The sequence below is a fragment of the Pimephales promelas genome, chromosome 3, assembly GCF_988280905.1.
Source record: "Pimephales promelas chromosome 3, fPimPro1.hap1.1, whole genome shotgun sequence".
NCBI lineage: Eukaryota > Metazoa > Chordata > Actinopteri > Cypriniformes > Leuciscidae > Pimephales > Pimephales promelas.
The window spans coordinates 2264356-2279725 of record NC_142771.1 but is presented as its reverse complement, the minus strand read 5'-3'; the positions used below and the strand labels follow the sequence as shown (position 1 = coordinate 2279725).

General features: G+C 41.1%; 1 long non-coding RNA gene across 1 annotated transcript; it reads right to left on the bottom strand.

The window, feature by feature from the left end:
- Positions 1–14188: 14188 nt before the first annotated feature.
- Positions 14189–14866, bottom strand: LOC148981845 (uncharacterized). The gene is made up of 2 exons (XR_016155334.1): positions 14654–14866; positions 14189–14540 (listed from the first exon to the last, which is right to left on the bottom strand). It is a non-coding gene; the product is annotated as an uncharacterized LOC148981845 (long non-coding RNA).
- Positions 14867–15370: the final 504 nt, after the last annotated feature.

Here is a 15370-nt window from a genome sequence, read left to right as displayed (position 1 = left end):
TTACCCCTTACGTTTTTATTCGCTTTCAGGCGAAAAATCAAGTTTCTCCAATCTTCTCAAAACTCTGGATTATGATAGAGGGCCGCGAGACTTTGACCTGAGCGCAAAAATGGAGGCTCTAGATCCTTCCAGAGCTGAGATATCGAAACTCAAAATTTCGACCCGAAAAAAAACGACAGTGTTACCCCTTACGTTTTTTTTCGTTTTCGGGCGAAAAATCAAGTTTCTCCAATCTTCTCAAAACTCTGGATTATGATAGAGGGCCGCGAGACTTTTACCTGAGCGCAAAAATGGAGGCTCTAGACCCTTCCAGAGCTGAGATATCGAAACTCAAAATTTCGACCCGAAAAAAAAAACGACAGTGTTACCCCTTACGTTTTTTTTCATTTTCGGGCGAAAAATCAAGTTTCTCCAATCTTCTCAAAACTCTGGATTATGATAGAGGGCCGCGAGACTTTGACCTGAGCGCAAAAATGGAGGCTCTAGACCCTTCCAGAGCTGAGATATCGAAACTCAAAATTTCGACCCGAAAAAAAAACGACAGTGTTACCCCTTACGTTTTTATTCGCTTTCAGGCGAAAAATCAAGTTTCTCCAATCTTCTCAAAACTCTGGATTATGATAGAGGGCCGCGAGACTTTGACCTGAGCGCAAAAATGGAGGCTCTAGACCCTTCCAGAGCTGAGATATCGAAACTCAAAATTTCGACCCGAAAAAAAAAAACGACAGTGTTACCCCTTACGTTTTTTTTTGTTTTCGGGCGAAAAATCAAGTTTCTCCAATCTTCTCAAAACTCTGGATTATGATAGAGGGCCGCGAGACTTTTACCTGAGCGCAAAAATGGAGGCTCTAGACCCTTCCAGAGCTGAGATATCGAAACTCAAAATTTCGACCCAAAAAAAAAAACGACAGTGTTACCCCTTACGTTTTTTTTCATTTTCGGGCGAAAAATCAAGTTTCTCCAATCTTCTCAAAACTCTGGATTATGATAGAGGGCCGCGAGACTTTGACCTGAGCGCAAAAATGGAGGCTCTAGACCCTTCCAGAGCTGAGATATCGAAACTCAAAATTTCGACCCGAAAAAAAAACGACAGTGTTACCCCTTACGTTTTTTTTTTCGTTTTTGGGCGAAAAATCAAGTTTCTCCAATCTTCTCAAAACTCTGGATTATGATAGAGGGCCGCGAGACTTTGACCTGAGCGCAAAAATGGAGGCTCTAGACCCTTCCAGAGCTGAGATATCGAAACTCAAAATTACGACCCGAAAAAAAAAAACGACAGTGTTACCCCTTAAGTTTTTTTTCATTTTCGGGCGAAAAATCAAGTTTCTCCAATCTTCTCAAAACTCTGGATTATGATAGAGGGCCGCGAGACTTTGACCTGAGCGCAAAAATGGAGACTCTAGACCCTTCCAGAGCTGAGATATCGAAACTCAAAATTTCGACCCGAAAAAAAAACGACAGTGTTACCCCTTACGTTTTTTTTCGTTTTCGGGCGAAAAATCAAGTTTCTCCAATCTTCTCAAAACTCTGGATTATGATAGAGGGCCGCGAGACTTTGACCTGAGCGCAAAAATGGAGGCTCTAGACCCTTCCAGAGCTGAGATATCGAAACTCAAAATTTCGACCCGAAAAAAAAAACGACAGTGTTACCCCTTACGTTTTTTTTTTCGTTTTCGGGCGAAAAATCAAGTTTCTCCAATCTTCTTAAAACTCTGGATTATGATAGAGGGCCGCGAGACTTTGACCTGAGCGCAAAAATGGAGGCTCTAGATCCTTCCAGAGCTGAGATATCGAAACTCAAAATTTCGACCCGAAAAAAAAACGACAGTGTTACCCCTTACGTTTTTTTTCGTTTTCGGGCGAAAAATCAAGTTTCTCCAATCTTCTTAAAACTCTGGATTATGATAGAGGGCCGCGAGACTTTGACCTGAGCGCAAAAATGGAGGCTCTAGACCCTTCCAGAGCTGAGATATCGAAACTCAAAATTTCGACCCGAAAAAAAAAAATACAGTGTTACTACCCCTTACGTTTTTTTCCGTTTTCGGGCGAAAAATCAAGTTTCTCCAATCTTCTCAAAACTCTGGATTATGATAGAGGGCCGCGAGACTTTGACCTGAGCGCAAAAATGGAGGCTCTAGACCCTTCCAGAGCTGAGATATCGAAACTCAAAATTTCGACCCGAAAAAAAAAACGACAGTGTTACCCCTTACGTTTTTTTCCGTTTTCGGGCGAAAAATCAAGTTTCTCCAATCTTCTCAAAACTCTGGATTATGATAGAGGGCCGCGAGACTTTGACCTGAGCGCAAAAATGGAGGCTCTAGACCCTTCCAGAGCTGAGATATCGAAACTCAAAATTTCGACCCGAAAAAAAAACGACAGTGTTACCCCTTACGTTTTTTTTCGTTTTCGGGCGAAAAATCAAGTTTCTCCAATCTTCTCAAAACTCTGGATTATGATAGAAGGCCGCGAGACTTTTACCTGAGCGCAAAAATGGAGGCTCTAGACCCTTCCAGAGCTGAGATATCGAAACTCAAAATTTCGACCCGAAAAAAAAAAAACGACAGTGTTACCCCTTACGTTTTTTTTTTCATTTTCGGGCGAAAAATCAAGTTTCTCCAATCTTCTCAAAACTCTGGATTATGATAGAGTGCCGCGAGACTTTGACCTGAGCGCAAAAATGGAGGCTCTAGACCCTTCCAGAGCTGATATATCGAAACTCAAAATTTCGACCTGAAAAAAAAACGACAGTGTTACCCCTTACGTTTTTTTTTCGTTTTCGGGCGAAAAATCAAGTTTCTCCAATCTTCTCAAAACTCTGGATTATGATAGAGGGCCGCGAGACTTTGACCTGAGCGCAAAAATGGAGGCTCTAGACCCTTCCAGAGCTGAGATATCGAAACTCAAAATTTCGACCCGAAAAAAAAACGACAGTGTTACCCCTTACGTTTTTTTTTCGTTTTCGGGCGAAAAATCAAGTTTCTCCAATCTTCTCAAAACTCTGGATTATGATAGAGGGCCGCGAGACTTTGACCTGAGCGCAAAAATGGAGGCTCTAGACCCTTCCAGAGCTGAGATATCGAAACTCAAAATTTCGACCCGAAAAAAAAAAACGACAGTGTTACCCCTTACGTTTTTTTCCGTTTTCGGGCGAAAAATCAAGTTTCTCCAATCTTCTCAAAACTCTGGATTATGATAGAGGGCCGCGAGACTTTGACCTGAGCGCAAAAATGGAGGCTCTAGATCCTTCCAGAGCTGAGATATCGAAACTCAAAATTTCGACCCGAAAAAAAAACGACAGTGTTACCCCTTACGTTTTTTTCCATTTTCGGGCGAAAAATCAAGTTTCTCCAATCTTCTCAAAACTCTGGATTATGATAGAGGGCCGCGAGACTTTGACCTGAGCGCAAAAATGGAGGCTCTAGACCCTTCCAGAGCTGAGATATCGAAACTCAAAATTTCGACCCGAAAAAAAAAAACGACAGTGTTACCCCTTACGTTTTTTTCCGTTTTCGGGCGAAAAATCAAGTTTCTCCAATCTTCTCAAAACTCTGGATTATGATAGAGGGCCACGAGACTTTGACCTGAGCGCAAAAATGGAGGCTCTAGATCCTTCCAGAGCTGAGATATCGAAACTCAAAATTTCGACCCGAAAAAAAAAACGACAGTGTTACCCCTTACGTTTTTTTCCGTTTTCGGGCGAAAAATCAAGTTTCTCCAATCTTCTCAAAACTCTGGATTATGATAGAGGGCCGCGAGACTTTGACCTGAGCGCAAAAATGGAGGCTCTAGATCCTTCCAGAGCTGAGATATCGAAACTCAAAATTTCGACCCGAAAAAAAAACGACAGTGTTACCCCTTACGTTTTTTTTTCGTTTTCGGGCGAAAAATCAAGTTTCTCCAATCTTCTCAAAACTCTGGATTATGATAGAGGGCCGCGAGACTTTGACCTGAGCGCAAAAATGGAGGCTCTAGACCCTTCCAGAGCTGAGATATCGAAACTCAAAATTTCGACCCGAAAAAAAACCGACAGTGTTACCCCTTACGTTTTTTTTCGTTTTCGGGCGAAAAATCAAGTTTCTCCAATCTTCTCAAAACTCTGGATTATGATAGAGGGCCGCGAGACTTTTACCTGAGCGCAAAAATGGAGGCTCTAGACCCTTCCAGAGCTGAGATATCGAAACTCAAAATTTCGACCCGAAAAAAAAAACGACAGTGTTACCCCTTACGTTTTTTTTTTCGTTTTCGGGCGAAAAATCAAGTTTCTCCAATCTTCTCAAAACTCTGGATTATGATAGAGGGCCGCGCGACTTTGACCTGAGCGCAAAAATGGAGGCTCTAGACCCTTCCAGAGCTGAGATATCGAAACTCAAAATTTCGACCCGAAAAAAAAACGACAGTGTTACCCCTTACGTTTTTTTCCGTTTTCGGGCGAAAAATCAAGTTTCTCCAATCTTCTCAAAACTCTGGATTATGATAGAGGGCCGCGAGACTTTGACCTGAGCGCAAAAATGGAGGCTCTAGATCCTTCCAGAGCTGAGATATCGAAACTCAAAATTTCGACCCGAAAAAAAAACGACAGTGTTAGCCCTTACGTTTTTTTTCGTTTTCGGGCGAAAAATCAAGTTTCTCCAATCTTCTCAAAACTCTGGATTATGATAGAGGGCCGCGAGACTTTGACCTGAGCGCAAAAATGGAGGCTCTAGATCCTTCCAGAGCTGAGATATCGAAACTCAAAATTTCGACCCGAAAAAAAAACGACAGTGTTACCCCTTACGTTTTTTTTCGTTTTCGGGCGAAAAATCAAGTTTCTCCAATCTTCTCAAAACTCTGGATTATGATAGAGGGCCGCGAGACTTTTACCTGAGCGCAAAAATGGAGGCTCTAGATCCTTCCAGAGCTGAGATATCGAAACTCAAAATTTCGACCCGAAAAAAAAACGACAGTGTTACCCCTTACGTTTTTTTTCGTTTTCGGGCGAAAAATCAAGTTTCTTCAATCTTCTCAAAACTCTGGATTATGATAGAGGGCCGCGAGACTTTGACCTGAGCGCAAAAATGGAGGCTCTAGACCCTTCCAGAGCTGAGATATCGAAACTCAAAATTTCGACCCGAAAAAAAAAACGACAGTGTTACCCCTTACGTTTTTTTCCGTTTTCGGGCGAAAAATCAAGTTTCTCCAATCTTCTCAAAACTCTGGATTATGATAGAGGGCCGCGAGACTTTGACCTGAGCGCAAAAATGGAGGCTCTAGATCCTTCCAGAGCTGAGATATCGAAACTCAAAATTTCGACCCGAAAAAAAACGACAGTGTTACCCCTTACGTTTTTTTTCGTTTTCGGGCGAAAAATCAAGTTTCTCCAATCTTCTCAAAACTCTGGATTATGATAGAGGGCCGCGAGACTTTTACCTGAGCGCAAAAATGGAGGCTCTAGACCCTTCCAGAGCTGAGATATCGAAACTCAAAATTTCGACCCGAAAAAAAAAACGACAGTGTTACCCCTTACGTTTTTTTTCATTTTCGGGCGAAAAATCAAGTTTCTCCAATCTTCTCAAAACTCTGGATTATGATAGAGGGCCGCGAGACTTTGACCTGAGCGCAAAAATGGAGGCTCTAGACCCTTCCAGAGCTGAGATATCGAAACTCAAAATTTCGACCCGAAAAAAAAACGACAGTGTTACCCCTTACGTTTTTTTTCGCTTTCAGGCGAAAAATCAAGTTTCTCCAATCTTCTCAAAACTCTGGATTATGATAGAGGGCCGCGAGACTTTGACCTGAGCGCAAAAATGGAGGCTCTAGACCCTTCCAGAGCTGAGATATCGAAACTCAAAATTTCGACCCGAAAAAAAAAAACGACAGTGTTACCCCTTACGTTTTTTTTTGTTTTCGGGCGAAAAATCAAGTTTCTCCAATCTTCTCAAAACTCTGGATTATGATAGAGGGCCGCGAGACTTTTACCTGAGCGCAAAAATGGAGGCTCTAGACCCTTCCAGAGCTGAGATATCGAAACTCAAAATTTCGACCCAAAAAAAAAAACGACAGTGTTACCCCTTACGTTTTTTTTCATTTTCGGGCGAAAAATCAAGTTTCTCCAATCTTCTCAAAACTCTGGATTATGATAGAGGGCCGCGAGACTTTGACCTGAGCGCAAAAATGGAGGCTCTAGACCCTTCCAGAGCTGAGATATCGAAACTCAAAATTTCGACCCGAAAAAAAAACGACAGTGTTACCCCTTACGTTTTTTTTTTCGTTTTTGGGCGAAAAATCAAGTTTCTCCAATCTTCTCAAAACTCTGGATTATGATAGAGGGCCGCGAGACTTTGACCTGAGCGCAAAAATGGAGGCTCTAGACCCTTCCAGAGCTGAGATATCGAAACTCAAAATTACGACCCGAAAAAAAAAAACGACAGTGTTACCCCTTAAGTTTTTTTTCATTTTCGGGCGAAAAATCAAGTTTCTCCAATCTTCTCAAAACTCTGGATTATGATAGAGGGCCGCGAGACTTTGACCTGAGCGCAAAAATGGAGGCTCTAGACCCTTCCAGAGCTGAGATATCGAAACTCAAAATTTCGACCCGAAAAAAAAAACGACAGTGTTACCCCTTACGTTTTTTTTCGTTTTCGGGCGAAAAATCAAGTTTCTCCAATCTTCTCAAAACTCTGGATTATGATAGAGGGCCGCGAGACTTTGACCTGAGCGCAAAAATGGAGGCTCTAGACCCTTCCAGAGCTGAGATATCGAAACTCAAAATTTCGACCCGAAAAAAAAACGACAGTGTTACCCCTTACGTTTTTTTTCGTTTTCGGGCGAAAAATCAAGTTTCTCCAATCTTCTCAAAACTCTGGATTATGATAGAGGGCCGCGAGACTTTGACCTGAGCGCAAAAATGGAGGCTCTAGACCCTTCCAGAGCTGAGATATCGAAACTCAAAATTTCGACCCGAAAAAAAAAACGACAGTGTTACCCCTTACGTTTTTTTTCGTTTTCGGGCGAAAAATCAAGTTTCTCCAATCTTCTCAAAACTCTGGATTATGATAGAGGGCCGCGAGACTTTGACCTGAGCGCAAAAATGGAGGCTCTAGACCCTTCCAGAGCTGAGATATCGAAACTCAAAATTTCGACCCGAAAAAAAAAAACGACAGTGTTACCCCTTACGTTTTTTTCCGTTTTCGGGCGAAAAATCAAGTTTCTCCAATCTTCTCAAAACTCTGGATTATGATAGAAGGCCGCGAGACTTTGACCTGAGCGCAAAAATGGAGGCTCTAGATCCTTCCAGAGCTGAGATATCGAAACTCAAAATTTCGACCCGAAAAAAAAACGACAGTGTTACCCCTTACGTTTTTTTCCGTTTTCGGGCGAAAAATCAAGTTTCTCCAATCTTCTCAAAACTCTGGATTATGATAGAGGGCCGCGAGACTTTGACCTGAGCGCAAAAATGGAGGCTCTAGACCCTTCCAGAGCTGAGATATCGAAACTCAAAATTACGACCCGAAAAAAAAAAAGACAGTGTTACCCCTTACGTTTTTTTTCATTTTCGGGCGAAAAATCAAGTTTCTCCAATCTTCTCAAAACTCTGGATTATGATAGAGGGCCGCGAGACTTTGACCTGAGCGCAAAAATGGAGGCTCTAGACCCTTCCAGAGCTGAGATATCGAAACTCAAAATTTCGACCCGAAAAAAAAACGACAGTGTTACCCCTTACGTTTTTTTTTTCGTTTTCGGGCGAAAAATCAAGTTTTTCCAATCTTCTCAAAACTCTGGATTATGATAGAGGGCCGCGAGACTTTGACCTGAGCGCAAAAATGGAGGCTCTAGACCCTTCCAGAGCTGAGATATCGAAACTCAAAATTTCGACCCGAAAAAAAAACGAGAGTGTTACCCCTTACGTTTTTTTTCATTTTCGGGCGAAAAATCAAGTTTCTCCAATCTTCTCAAAACTCTGGATTATGATAGAGGGCAGCGAGACTTTGACCTGAGCGCAAAAATGGAGGCTCTAGACCCTTCCAGAGCTGAGATATCGAAACTCAAAATTTCGACCCGGAAAAAAAAACGACAGTGTTACCCCTTACGTTTTTTTTTTCGTTTTAGGGCGAAAAATCAAGTTTCTCCAATCTTCTCAAAACTCTGGATTATGATAGAGGGCCGCGAGACTTTGACCTGAGCGCAAAAATGGAGGCTCTAGACCCTTCCAGAGCTGAGATATCGAAACTCAAAATTTCGACCCGAAAAAAAAACGACAGTGTTACCCCTTACGTTTTTTTTTCGTTTTCGGGCGAAAAATCAAGTTTCTCCAATCTTCTCAAAACTCTGGATTATGATAGAGGGCCGCGAGACTTTGACCTGAGCGCAAAAATGGAGGCTCTAGACCCTTCCAGAGCTGAGATATCGAAACTCAAAATTTCGACCCGAAAAAAAAACGACAGTGTTACCCCTTACGTTTTTTTTCGTTTTCGGGCGAAAAATCAAGTTTCTCCAATCTTCTCAAAACTCTGGATTATGATAGAGGGCCGCGAGACTTTGACCTGAGCGCAAAAATGGAGGCTCTAGACCCTTCCAGAGCTGAGATATCGAAACTCAAAATTTCGACCCGAAAAAAAAACGACAGTGTTACCCCTTACGTTTTTTTTCGTTTTCGGGCGAAAAATCAAGTTTCTCCAATCTTCTCAAAACTCTGGATTATGATAGAGGGCCGCGAGACTTTGACCTGAGCGCAAAAATGGAGGCTCTAGACCCTTCCAGAGCTGAGATATCGAAACTCAAAATTTCGACCCGAAAAAAAAAAACGACAGTGTTACCCCTTACGTTTTTTTCCGTTTTCGGGCGAAAAATCAAGTTTCTCCAATCTTCTCAAAACTCTGGATTATGATAGAGGGCCGCGAGACTTTGACCTGAGCGCAAAAATGGAGGCTCTAGACCCTTCCAGAGCTGAGATATCGAAACTCAAAATTTCGACCCGAAAAAAAAACGACAGTGTTACCCCTTACGTTTTTTTTTCGTTTTCGGGCGAAAAATCAAGTTTCTCCAATCTTCTCAAAACTCTGGATTATGATAGAGGGCCGCGAGACTTTGACCTGAGCGCAAAAATGGAGGCTCTAGACCCTTCCAGAGCTGAGATATCGAAACTCAAAATTTCGACCCGAAAAAAAAACGACAGTGTTACCCCTTACGTTTTTTTTCGTTTTCGGGCGAAAAATCAAGTTTCTCCAATCTTCTCAAAACTCTGGATTATGATAGAGGGCCGCGAGACTTTGACCTGAGCGCAAAAATGGAGGCTCTAGACCCTTCCAGAGCTGAGATATCGAAACTCAAAATTTCGACCCGAAAAAAAAACGACAGTGTTACCCCTTACGTTTTTTTTCGTTTTCGGGCGAAAAATCAAGTTTCTCCAATCTTCTCAAAACTCTGGATTATGATAGAGGGCCGCGAGACTTTGACCTGAGCGCAAAAATGGAGGCTCTAGACCCTTCCAGAGCTGAGATATCGAAACTCAAAATTTCGACCCGAAAAAAAAACGACAGTGTTACCCCTTACGTTTTTTTTCGTTTTCGGGCGAAAAATCAAGTTTCTCCAATCTTCTCAAAACTCTGGATTATGATAGAGGGCCGCGAGACTTTGACCTGAGCGCAAAAATGGAGGCTCTAGACCCTTCCAGAGCTGAGATATCGAAACTCAAAATTTCGACCCGAAAAAAAAAAACGACAGTGTTACCCCTTACGTTTTTTTCCGTTTTCGGGCGAAAAATCAAGTTTCTCCAATCTTCTCAAAACTCTGGATTATGATAGAAGGCCGCGAGACTTTGACCTGAGCGCAAAAATGGAGGCTCTAGATCCTTCCAGAGCTGAAATATCGAAACTCAAAATTTCGACCCGAAAAAAAAACGACAGTGTTACCCCTTACGTTTTTTTCCGTTTTCGGGCGAAAAATCAAGTTTCTCCAATCTTCTCAAAACTCTGGATTATGATAGAGGGCCGCGAGACTTTGACCTGAGCGCAAAAATGGAGGCTCTAGACCCTTCCAGAGCTGAGATATCGAAACTCAAAATTACGACCCGAAAAAAAAAAAGACAGTGTTACCCCTTACGTTTTTTTTCATTTTCGGGCGAAAAATCAAGTTTCTCCAATCTTCTCAAAACTCTGGATTATGATAGAGGGCCGCGAGACTTTGACCTGAGCGCAAAAATGGAGACTCTAGACCCTTCCAGAGCTGAGATATCGAAACTCAAAATTTCGACCCGAAAAAAAAACGACAGTGTTACCCCTTACGTTTTTTTTCATTTTCGGGCGAAAAATCAAGTTTCTCCAATCTTCTCAAAACTCTGGATTATGACAGAGGGCCGCGAGACTTTGACCTGAGCGCAAAAATGGAGGCTCTAGATCCTTCCAGAGCTGAGATATCGAAACTCAAAATTTCGACCCGAAAAAAAAACGACAGTGTTACCCCTTACGTTTTTTTCGTTTTCGGGCGAAAAATCAAGTTTCTTCAATCTTCTCAAAACTCTGGATTATGATAGAGGGCCGCGAGACTTTGACCTGAGCGCAAAAATGTAGGCTCTAGACCCTTCCAGAGCTGAGATATCGAAACTCAAAATTTCGACCCGAAAAAAAAAACGACAGTGTTACCCCTTACGTTTTTTTTCATTTTCGGGCGAAAAATCAAGTTTCTCCAATCTTCTCAAAACTCTGGATTATGATAGAGGGCCGCGAGACTTTGACCTGAGCGCAAAAATGGAGGCTCTAGACCCTTCCAGAGCTGAGATATCGAAACTCAAAATTTCGACACGAAAAAAAAACGACAGTGTTACCCCTTACGTTTTTTTTTCGTTTTCGGGCGAAAAATCAAGTTTCTCCAATCTTCTCAAAACTCTGGATTATGATAGAGGGCCGCGAGACTTTGACCTGACCGCAAAAATGGAGGCTCTAGACCCTTCCAGAGCTGAGATATCGAAACTCAAAATTTCGACCCGAAAAAAAACCGACAGTGTTACCCCTTACGTTTTTTTCCGTTTTCGGGCGAAAAATCAAGTTTCTCTAATCTTCTCAAAACTCTGGATTATGATAGAGGGCCGCGAGACTTTGACCTGAGCGCAAAAATGGAGGCTCTAGACCCTTCCAGAGCTGAGATATCGAAACTCAAAATTTCGACCCGAAAAAAAAACGACAGTGTTACCCCTTACGTTTTTTTTCATTTTCGGGCGAAAAATCAAGTTTCTCCAATCTTCTCAAAACTCTGGATTATGATAGAGGGCCGCGAGACTTTGACCTGAGCGCAAAAATGGAGGCTCTAGACCCTTCCAGAGCTGAGATATCGAAACTCAAAATTTCGACCCGAAAAAAAAAACGACAGTGTTACCCCTTACCCCTTACGTTTTTTCTCATTTTCGGGCGAAAAATCAAGTTTCTCCAATCTTCTCAAAACTCTGGATTATGATAGAGGGCCCCGAGACTTTGACCTGAGCGCAAAAATGGAGGCTCTAGACCCTTCCAGAGCTGAGATATCGAAACTCAAAATTTCGACCCGAAAAAAAAAACGACAGTGTTACCCCTTACGTTTTTTTTCATTTTCGGGCGAAAAATCAAGTTTCTCCAATCTTCTCAAAACTCTGGATTATGATAGAGGGCCGCGAGACTTTGACCTGAGCGCAAAAATGGAGGCTCTAGACCCTTCCAGAGCTGAGATATCGAAACTCAAAATTTCGACCCGAAAAAAACGACAGTGTTACCCCTTACGTTTTTTTTTCGTTTTCGGGCGAAAAATCAAGTTTCTCCAATCTTCTCAAAACTCTGGATTATGATAGAGGGCCGCGAGACTTTGACCTGAGCGCAAAAATGGAGGCTCTAGACCCTTCCAGAGCTGAGATATCGAAACTCAAAATTTCGACCCGAAAAAAAAACGACAGTGTTACCCCTTACGTTTTTTTTTTCGTTTTCGGGCGAAAAATCAAGTTTCTCCAATCTTCTCAAAACTCTGGATTATGATAGAGGGCCGCGAGACTTTGACCTGAGCGCAAAAATGGAGGCTCTAGACCCTTCCAGAGCTGAGATATCGAAACTCAAAATTTCGACCGAAAAAAAAAACGACAGTGTTACCCCTTACGTTTTTTTTTCATTTTCGGGCGAAAAATCAAGTTTCTCCAATCTTCTCAAAACTCTGGATTATGATAGAGGGCCGCGAGACTTTGACCTGAGCGCAAAAATGGAGGCTCTAGACCCTTCCAGAGCTGAGATATCGAAACTCAAAATTTCGACCCGAAAAAAAAACGACAGTGTTACCCCTTACGTTTTTTTTCGTTTTCGGGCGAAAAATCAAGTTTCTCCAATCTTCTCAAAACTCTGGATTATGATAGAGGGCCGCGAGACTTTGACCTGAGCGCAAAAATGGAGGCTCTAGACCCTTCCAGAGCTGAGATATCGAAACTCAAAATTTCGACCGAAAAAAAAAACGACAGTGTTACCCCTTACGTTTTTTTCATTTTCGGGCGAAAAATCAAGTTTCTCCAATCTTCTCAAAACTCTGGATTATGATAGAGGGCCGCGAGACTTTGACCTGAGCGCAAAAATGGAGGCTCTAGACCCTTCCAGAGCTGAGATATCGAAACTCAAAATTTCGACCCGAAAAAAAAACGACAGTGTTACCCCTTACGTTTTTTTTCGTTTTCAGGCGAAAAATCAAGTTTCTCCAATCTTCTCAAAACTCTGGATTATGATAGAGGGCCGCGAGACTTTGACCTGAGCGCAAAAATGGAGGCTCTAGACCCTTCCAGAGCTGAGATATCGAAACTCAAAATTTCGACCCGAAAAAAAAACGACAGTGTTACCCCTTACGTTTTTTTTCGTTTTCGGGTGAAAAATTAAGTTTCTTCAATCTTCCCAAAACTCTGGATTCTGATAGAGGGCCATGAGACTTAGACCTGAGTGCAAAAATGGAGGCTCTAGACCCTTCCAGAGCTGAGATATTGAGATCCCACGTAGCGTTTATGCCATTATTATCTGAATATCTCAGTTCTGGAAGGGTCTAGAGCCTCCATTTTTACACTCAGGTCTAAGTCTCATGACCCTTTATCAGAATCCAGAGTACTTTATAGCCAAATCTCGTTGAGTATGAATGCCAACCGGACATCTGCCATGTTGACGTTATCATGTGACCTACGACGCGTTATCACAAGCGCAACACCTTAATATAAGAACGATACGTTTAATTCATACGTTCATCTATAAATATCTTGATATTGATGAAACTTGCTTGCTCATTTTGTTGTGGTATTGTTGAAGAAACAGCCGCCCATTTATTTTGTGAATACATTTACGGTTGATTTAAGTTGTTATATTTTAAACTCTACTAATGACCAACAGTGTTATTCTTATAACGATATTTTTTATTAAGAAACCCCAAAATCATCATCTCTTGATTATGTTGTTAATTTCTTTTTTTTATACCCAAAAAGTTTCTCCTTTAGGTTTTCCTCTTTTTCCTTCATGAATTTACCTCGTTTCATCCCTCAGACATATAACAACTTCTTTTAATGTATTATGACGAACTATAATGAAGATATTTAGCCTTTTTTATTGTTCTTGTGTATAAATATAATTTTATGTCATATTATGATGTACACAAACCAATTATCTTTATATTTTCTGTTTTGCATTATGATTGTTACATAAACTATAGTATCTTTCCATGATCTTGCATGTAATAAGTTTAAGCGACAGGTGCAATAACACTTCATAACATCAGTGACTCGACAGCACAAGCTAGAACAGTTTTCATCTGCGTTTGTAACGTCTGCACAAAGGAGACGGGCAGCTGCTTGAAGACCTCTTTTGGAGAAAACTGTTGACTCAATAAAAATGTATTAAAAATTAATATTACCTCAGAATGAATTGCATTGTTATCCTACCCCAAAACTTAAACAAAATAATAATATTAAATGTTGACCAATACTTAATTAGATTATTTTTTTACTAAAAATATAATTTTATAAAACAAGCTAAATGTAATTTGTTTTGTCATATGACAGTTATGCATGAATTCATTTATATTGCTAAATGCAGTGAAACATCTAAATCGTCAGTCAATCGATGAATTAATGCATACATTAATTAAATTGTATATGCTGACAACAATTAGAAACATGAATAAATGAGTAAAATAACAAATAAAAGTAACCATCACAATAAACAAATGTATATACAAGTCAACAACACATGAAACAAAGCTTTATTCAAACTACAAGCATGTATTTACAGCCACTGAACACCACATCCTACTGCCGACTCAACACAGCGGTTCCCATTCTGCAGCTTTATTCTGATGAATTCACCAGAGGGGACTGTGCCTTCGTGCTGGAGCTTGTTGCTGCGCTTCACAATCTGAGGCAATAAGGGCAGGTGGAGCGATAGAGGGTCTTGTAAGGGCAGGTGGAGTGATGGAGGGACTCATAAGGGCAGGTGGACAGATGGAGGGACTCATCCATGGCACCACTTCCAGGATTCAGCTCTGGGCTCCTCATCTTCAGTGCTCACACCAGTCTGCAGACTTTTCAGATCCTACAAAGATGCTCACAAACATTACACAAAAGCAGTCATTTTAACAGCACAATGTCATTTGATTTATGTATTAAAAATAGCCTTATTTTATATTTGAGTAAAATCCCTGAAACCTTTTTTTCCCCCAACAAATGCTGCCATCATCTTTCCTTGCAGGTCCTGCTCCACCACAAAAGCTCTGCAGCAAAATGCAGAAATCAAGACTCAGAAAGGTGGTGTTGTAATTTCTCAGTTTGAAATTACAATCATTCAAATAAACTACAACTTAACATTCAATAGATTTTGTCATCCATTTCTGTAGTATTCAGTGGTATGAATAGGTTTTGGCACCCATGCTAAAGTTGCCTAAAAAGAGGAATAAAAATCTTTTGGATGTTGATCTTAATGCCTTAATTAAAAAAATGAGAAAAACTCCAACCTTTAAGGACACAAATTTTCTTTGTGAATGAATAATGCATCATAAATAAATAAATGTTTTTCCTTAAAATAAAGGGTGCATAAGTCATTGCCCCCCTATGTTAAATTCCCATAGAGTCAGGCAGATTTTTATTTTTAAAAGCCAGTTATTTCATGGATCCAGGATAATATGCATCGTGATAAAGTTCCCTTGGCCTTTGGGATTAAAATATCCCCACATCATCACACACCTTCCACCACACCTAGAGATTGGCATGGGGTACTTTCCATAAGATCATCTTTCAATGCAAATCAAACCAGCTATTAGGCTAACTGAAGTAAAACCATGTCAATCTCTAGGTGTGGATCAATATCCAAAAGATGATTTTTTTATTCCTCTTTTTAGGCAACTTTAGCATTGGTGCCAAACAGTG